Genomic DNA, 7,530 nt, shown 5'->3' on the forward strand with positions numbered 1-7,530 from the left:
GACACGGCGCGCCCCCGTATACCGCCGGGAAGCTGAGGACGTGGACAAGGACCGGCCGCTGCAGTTGTACGTCAGCCGCTTTAAGAGCTGTAGGGGGGCGTGGTGAATGAGCCGATGTGCGCGCCCGGCGGCCGCGATGTCTGCCGCGCACCCGCGATCGCTCCTGAGAGAGACAAAAACGGAGGTCTGTCAATGTAAACAGACAGATCTCTGTTCTGTCAGGAGAGTCTCCTCCTCCTTGCAGTTCCCCCCCCCCCCCCACGGTTATAAACACCTCCCTAGGGGACACATTTAACCCCTTGAGCGCCCCCTAGTGTTAACAGCTTCCCTGCCTGTCACATTTATACAGTAATCAATGACTATTTATAGCTCTGATCGTTTTATAAATGACAATGGTCCCAAAAAAAAGTGTCAATGTCAAAAGGTGTCCGATCTGTCCGCCGCAATGTCGCAGTCCCACTCAAAATCACAGATCCCCGCCATTACTAGTACAAAAAAGAAGAAAAAAAAAGAAAAAAGAATAAAAATGCTATAAATCTATCCCCTATTTTGTAGGCGCAAACCAATCAATATACACTTATTGCAATTTTTTGGGGGGGGCATAAATATGTAGAATACGTATCGGCCTAAACCGAGGACTTTTTTTTTTTTTTTTTTTTTTACATTTTGGGGATATTTATTATAGCAAAAAGTAAAAAATATTGTTGTTTTTTTTTTTTTTAATTGTCGCTTTTTCTTTTGTTTATAGCGCATAAAATAAAAGCCGGGGAGGCGATCAAATACCACCAAAATTAAGCTCTATTTGTGGAAAAAAAAAAAAAGGACCGCGCAATTGTCACTCAAAGTGGCACAGTGCCGAATTGCAAAAAATGGCCTGGTCATTAAGTGGTTAAGCTCAGCAAAATCTATTCGTCTTCCACAAAACAGAGCTTCTGACAGACTGCAGGTGAACCTCTATTTCCCCATCCAGATTTTTTCCTCCCAGACTGACAACTACTCCGTCCTCCCCGTAACATGTTCCCCCCACCACTCTTTCCACAATAGTGTCTTCTCTCCCTCAACTCTCATTCCTGGACCCATCTTCTCCTCCCCCCAAAATACGCCCCTCCTAACCAATGACACCTCAATGCTACAAATTTACTCCCAGCTTATCTCTCATTGTGACTACTACAACTCCCTTCCATTGGCCGACCTCTACAGAGACTATCCCCCCCTTCAGTCTATCATGAATGCTACCAGACTTCATTCAGTGTCCTCCACCCCCCTCTGCCAATCTCTCCACTGGCCTCCATTCAGCGTCCTCCACCCCGCTCTACCAATCCCTCCACTGGCCTCCATTCAGCGTCCTCCACCCCTCTCTGCCAATCCCTCCACTGGCCTCCATTCGGTGTCCTCCACCCCTCTCTACCAATCCCTCCACTGGTCTCCATTCAGCGTCCTTCACCCCTCTCTACCAATCCCTCCACTGGCCTCCATTCAGCGTCCTCCACCCCACTCTACCAATCCCTCCACTGGCCTCCATTCAGCATCCTCCACCCCGCTCTACCAATCCCTCCATTGGCCTCCATTCAGCATCCTCCACCCCGCTCTACCAATCCCTCCATTGGCCTCCATTCAGCGTCCTCCACCCCGCTCTACCAATCCCTCCACTGGCCTCCATTCAGCGTCCTCCATCCCGCTCTACCAATCCCTCCATTGGCCTCCATTCAGCATCCTCCACCCCGCTCTACCAATCCCTCCATTGGCCTCCATTCAGCGTCCTCCACCCCTCTCTACCAATCCCTCCACTGGCCTCCATTCAGCGTCCTCCACCCCTCTCTACCAATCCCTCCACTGGCCTCCATTCAGCGTCCTCCACCCCTCTCTACCAATCCCTCCACTGGCCTCCATTCAGCGTCCTCCACCCCACTCTACCAATCCCTCCATTGGCCTCCATTCAGCGTCCTCTACCCCTCTCTACCAATCCCTCCATTGGCCTCCATTCAGCGTCCTCCACCCCTCTCTACCAATCCCTCCACTGGCCTCCATTCAGCGTCCTCCACCCCTCTCTGCCAATCCCTCCACTGGCCTCCATTCGGTGTCCTCCACCCCTCTCTGCCAATCCCTCCACTGGCCTCCATTCGGTGTCCTCCACCCCACTCTACCAATCCCTCCATTGGCCTCCATTCAGCGTCCTCTACCCCTCTCTACCAATCCCTCCATTGGCCTCCATTCAGCGTCCTCCACCCCTCTCTACCAATCCCTCCACTGGCCTCCATTCAGCGTCCTCCACCCCTCTCTGCCAATCCCTCCACTGGCCTCCATTCAGTGTCCTCCACCCCTCTCTACCAATCCCTCCACTGGTCTCCATTCAGTGTCCTCCACCCCTCTCTACCAATCCCTCCACTGGTTTCCATTCGGTGTCCTTCACCCCTTTCTGCCAACCTCCCCCCAAAAATCGAAATATTAACATATAGAGCCCTCCATAGCTCTGCCCTGAGCTACATCACCAACTTTGTCTCAGTAGTTCACAAAACTCCCCTCCCCTCCCCTCTCCTCTCCTCCCATGACCTCCTGCTCTCTCCCTCATCACCTCCTCCCGTGCTCTCTTATGGGACTTCTCTAGAGCCTCTCCCATCCTCTAGAACTCCCAATACCCCAATCTGTGTAGATAGAAAATAAGATCTTATTACCTCCTCTGCTGCCAATTACAGCAATGTCTTCTCTCCACTTCCTCCTAACTCACCTCTCTCCCGGAACTTCCTATTTATACTTGACATCACGTCCTGTCTTCCATAGAGACTTCCTGTCTGGGTATAAGTGAGATCTCCACCTTGTGGAGCTCAGAGGAACTGCAGCCCCGAGAAACGCCTCATAGTGTGCACGCGGCTTTGTGCTGTATGTACTGGATATTTATATGTACTGTACACCGATCAGCCATAACATTATGACCACTGACAGGTAAAGTGAATAATATTGATTATCTTGTTACAATGACATCTGAAAGTCAGTGGGATATATTAGGCAGCACAAGAACATGTTGTCCCTGAAGTTGATGTGTTGAAACCGAAAACAGAAAATAATGTTGATCAAAGTTTGTTGTGTATGGGGCTGTGTAGCGCACTGATCGGTCTGGGTACCCATGCTGACCCGTGTCCACAGCCAGAAGTGCCTACAAAGGGCACATAAGCATCAGAACTGGACAACAGAGCAATAGAAGAAGGTGGCCTGGTCTGAGGAATGACGTTTTCTTTTCCATATTGTGGATGGCTCACTTATCTGGGGAAGAGATGGCACCAGGATGCATTAAGGGAAGAGGGCAAGCTGGTGGAGGCAATGTTCTGCTGGTAAAACCTTGGGTCTTTCCATTCACGTGGATGTTACCTTGACACATACCACCTACCTAAATATTGATGGTGGTCAAGTTCGCTCCTTCATGGAAGCAGTATTCCCTGATGACCGTGGCCGGATATTCTGAAACTCATTCAGGAATGGTCTAGGGCTGCAACGATTAATCGATATTATCGATAATGAAAATCGTTGTCAACGATTTTCATTATCGTTTAGTTGGTCCGCACCTTACGCCTGTATGTTCCTTGAAAAAAAAACGAAATAAATCCTTTCCTCCTATCTCATCCGTCCTGTGTCCTCGGCGGCGCTCTGTGATCAGGCACGCACTCGCCGCTGCACGTCCGCGGCGCGCCTCTCCTCCTCGCTGATGTCACGTGACATTCACACAGATCTCAGCCCCGCCCGCTGCTGCCTCGAGGGATCAGAGAGGCAAGGGCGAGAATCTGTAATGAGGACACTGAGCCGAGCTGCACACAGAGTGTGAAAAAAAGGTAGCAGCTATCGGCAAGTTGTAAAAGCACACACAACATTCAGTGCCCCATTGGTGTTTCTGGGGGGGGGGGGGGAAATAGTGCCCCATCATTGGTGTCAGTGGGGGGGAATAATGCCCCATCATTGGTGTCAGGGGGGGATAGCGCCCCATCATTGGTGTCAGTGGGGGGGATAGCGCCCCATCATTGGTGTCAGTGGGGGGAATGGCGCCCTATCATTGGTGTCAGGGTGGATAGCGCCCCATTATTGGTGTCAGGGGGGGATAGTGCCCCATCATTGGTGTCAGTGGGGGGGATAGCGCCCCATCATTGGTGTCAGTGGGGGGGAATAGCGCCCCGTCATTGGTGTCAGTGGGGGGGGGAATAGCGCCCCGTCATTGGTGTCAGTGGGGGGGAATAGCGCCCCATCATTTGTGTCAGTGGGGGGGAATAGCACCCCGTCATTTGTGTCAATGGGGGGGGAATAGCGCCCCGTCAGTGGGGGGGAATAGCGCCCCGTCATTGGTGTCAGTGGGGGGGAATAGTGCCCCGTCATTGGTGTCAGTGGGAGGAATAGTGCCCCGTCATTGGTGTCCATGGTAGGAATAGTGCCCCGTCATTGGTGTCAGTGGGAGGAATAGTGCCCCGTCATTGGTGTCCATGGTAGGAATAGTGCCCCGTCATTGGTGTCCATGGTAGGAATAGTGCCCCGTCATTGGTGTCCATGGTAGGAATAGTGCCCCGTCATTGGTGTCCATGGTAGGAATAGTGCCCCGTCATTGGTGTCCATGGTAAGAATAGTGCCCCGTCATTGGTATCCCTGGGGGGAATAGCGCCCCATCATTGGTGTCCCAGTTTTTTCATTATTACTTTTAAATAAACGAAAAAATTGAACATGACTTTTTTTTGTGATTTTATCCGATTAATCGAAAAAATAATCGGCCGATTAATCGATTATGAAAATAATCGTTAGTTGCAGCCCTAGAATGGTCTGAGGAACACAACAAGTTTGAGGTATTGACTTGGCCTCCAAATTTTCCAGGTCTCAGTTCTTTGAGTATCTGTGGGATGTGATGGAACAACAAGTCCGATCCATGGAGGTCCCACCTCGCAACTTACAGAAAAGATCCAGTCCTGAGCAGGACTCCACAGTACAGACTGGTCCGCTGTTTACTGGCAATTGGCAGGCAGACATCCACCGCTGGCATTGAACATGGGAGAGGTCTCCACGCCCAAAGGTGTTCCAGGACCCGTGTCACAGATGTGGGCCTTTTGGCCTTAAGTTTCAACAACAACCTGGGCAGGTTTGTCCCCGGGTCTTATTAAAAATGGTTGTAAACAGACGTGTGCACGCCGGAAAATGTTAGTTTTCGGATGCCTTCGTTAATGGATTTATCCGTTTTCAGAATTGGTTTCATATCTTCGGCATTTGCTTCTTTTCAATCGGAATTGTGCTGGTTGTTAGGGAGCGGGTGGCTGCCGCTTCACCAACAACCTTCACTCATCTGCTGTCAGCGGGATTTTCCCATTGTCAGGAGAATGTAAACAAAATAAGTGGCGGTTACATTTTTTACAACAGCGTGGGGGCGTGGGGTATAGATTTTAAAGGGAATCCCACGCCAAAATAAAGAAAAAAATCAAATGACGTGGGGTCCCTCCCAAAATTCATTTCCTTATCCGTGGAAAGGGGGGGGGGGAGATGAACAAGAGACCCCTCCTAAACCATACCATACCAGGCCACATGTCCTGAACATGGGCTTGGAGGATGGAGGCTCACCCCCAAAGCACCATGTTCCTATGTTAACGGGGAGAAGAGCCTCTTCCCCACAACCCTGGGTGGTGGCTGTGGGGTACTGCAGGTGGGGGGTTATCAAAATCTATAAACTCCTTTTTAACAAGGTGGCCCCTGGATCCCAGCTCCCCCCTAACACATGTCCCATCCAGGGACACACACCGAATTACAGGTAAACATGAGGGCGGGGTCACCCAGGAGGTCACCGGGTGACCCCCCGCCCTCATGTCTACCTGTCATTGGACAATCGTGTCTCGATGGGACATGTCATTCTCAGAATGACAGGTAGACACGTGACGTCATCGGGTGACCCTGGCCCCATGTTTACCTGTCCTTCTGTGTGTGTCCCTAGATTGGACATGTTCTCTTTGGCGGGCAGGCCTACATTCCAATACTCCAGTGTAGTTGTATCACGCATACAGATATTTAAAATGATCACAATCCAGTCTTTCATGCATCACTTTGCATATTGTGATATCACAATTAGAACACCTGCTATATATACTTTTGTATACATGTCCTCTTGACTTTTTGTTTTGTATGTTTGCAAAAAAAATGCTTCAATACAAATAAAAATCCAAGTAAAAAAAAAAAAAAGAGAGACTGCCAAGATCAAGATGTTTTTCTGGGATCCTTTATTACTGGAAGTCCTGTTCATTAGGGAAATTGTGGACCAGCTATAACAGAGGTAAAATTACTTTTCGTGTATCCCTATTGCGTAGAGATGATTGTTCATTTTCTTCAGCTAGTAAAGGATAGGGGATTAAAATGTGTATATGTATGTATATTTATAGTACACTATAGGTCTTGTATTGTTTTTCCATGACAATATAGTTTGTATACACAGCGATCTTGTTCAGTAAAAGAATATCAATATAGTAATGGGTTTGCTTCCTTGGGTTTACTGCAAGAATCAGCGAGCTGAAATAAGAAAATGCGAAATATCTTGTGGCTGGAGACTATGATGGTGCTGATGATGTTGTTGGAGGGACAGGTGGTGATGATGATGTGGTTGGAGGTAGTGGTGGTGATGATGTGGTTGGAGGTGGTGATGATGATGTGGTTGGAGGTAGTGGTGGTGATGATGTGGTTGGAGGTGGTGATGATGATATTGGAGGTAGTGGTGGTGGTGATGTGGTTGGAGGTGGTGATGATGATGTGGTTGGGAGGTGGTGATGGTGATTAGTAGTAAGAAGAGCCAGCAACACTGTAATACTTGAAGTGTCGTTTATTGGTACATCAAAGTGACAATAAAACAATAAAACTGACGCGTTTCGGCAATAGCCTTAGTCGCAGCTGGTTTGAAACAGATATGGCAAAAAAAAAAAAAATATATATATATATATATATATATACACCCACATACACATATGCAAACTCCATTGGCCTATCAGGTTAGTGTCACAGAAAATTAGCATATTTAATTGATACCACCAATTATTCAAGTGGTTAGTGACTACACTTGTTTTTAGCCACCATGAGAAGGGGGAGAGGAAAAGAAGGCAATATAAAAAGTTATTTTTTTGAGCCAAGAAATGGTGAAATGGTTGAAGGTGGTGATGATGATGATGTGGTTGGAGGTGGTGATGATGTGGCTGGAGGTGGTGATGGTGATGATGTGGCTGGAGGTGGTGATGGTGATGATGTGGCTGGAGGTGGTGATGATGTGGTTCGAGGTGGTGGTGGTGATGATGTGGTTGGAGGTGATGATGATGATGTGGTTGGAGGTGGTGGTGATGATGATGTGATTGGAGGTGGTGGTGATGATGATGTGATTGGAGGTGGTGATGATGATGATGATGTGGTTGGAGGTGGTGATGATGATGATGTGGTTGGAGGTGGTGATGGTGATGTGGTTGGAGTTGGAGGTAGTGATGGTGATGTGGTTGGAGGTGGTGATGATGATGTGGTTGTAGGTGGTGATGATGATGATATGGT

The sequence above is a fragment of the Lithobates pipiens genome, unplaced genomic scaffold, assembly GCF_037356315.1.
Source record: "Lithobates pipiens isolate NorthernLeopardFrog02 unplaced genomic scaffold, aLitPip1_a1.2 Scaffold_35, whole genome shotgun sequence".
Lineage (NCBI taxonomy): Eukaryota > Metazoa > Chordata > Amphibia > Anura > Ranidae > Lithobates > Lithobates pipiens.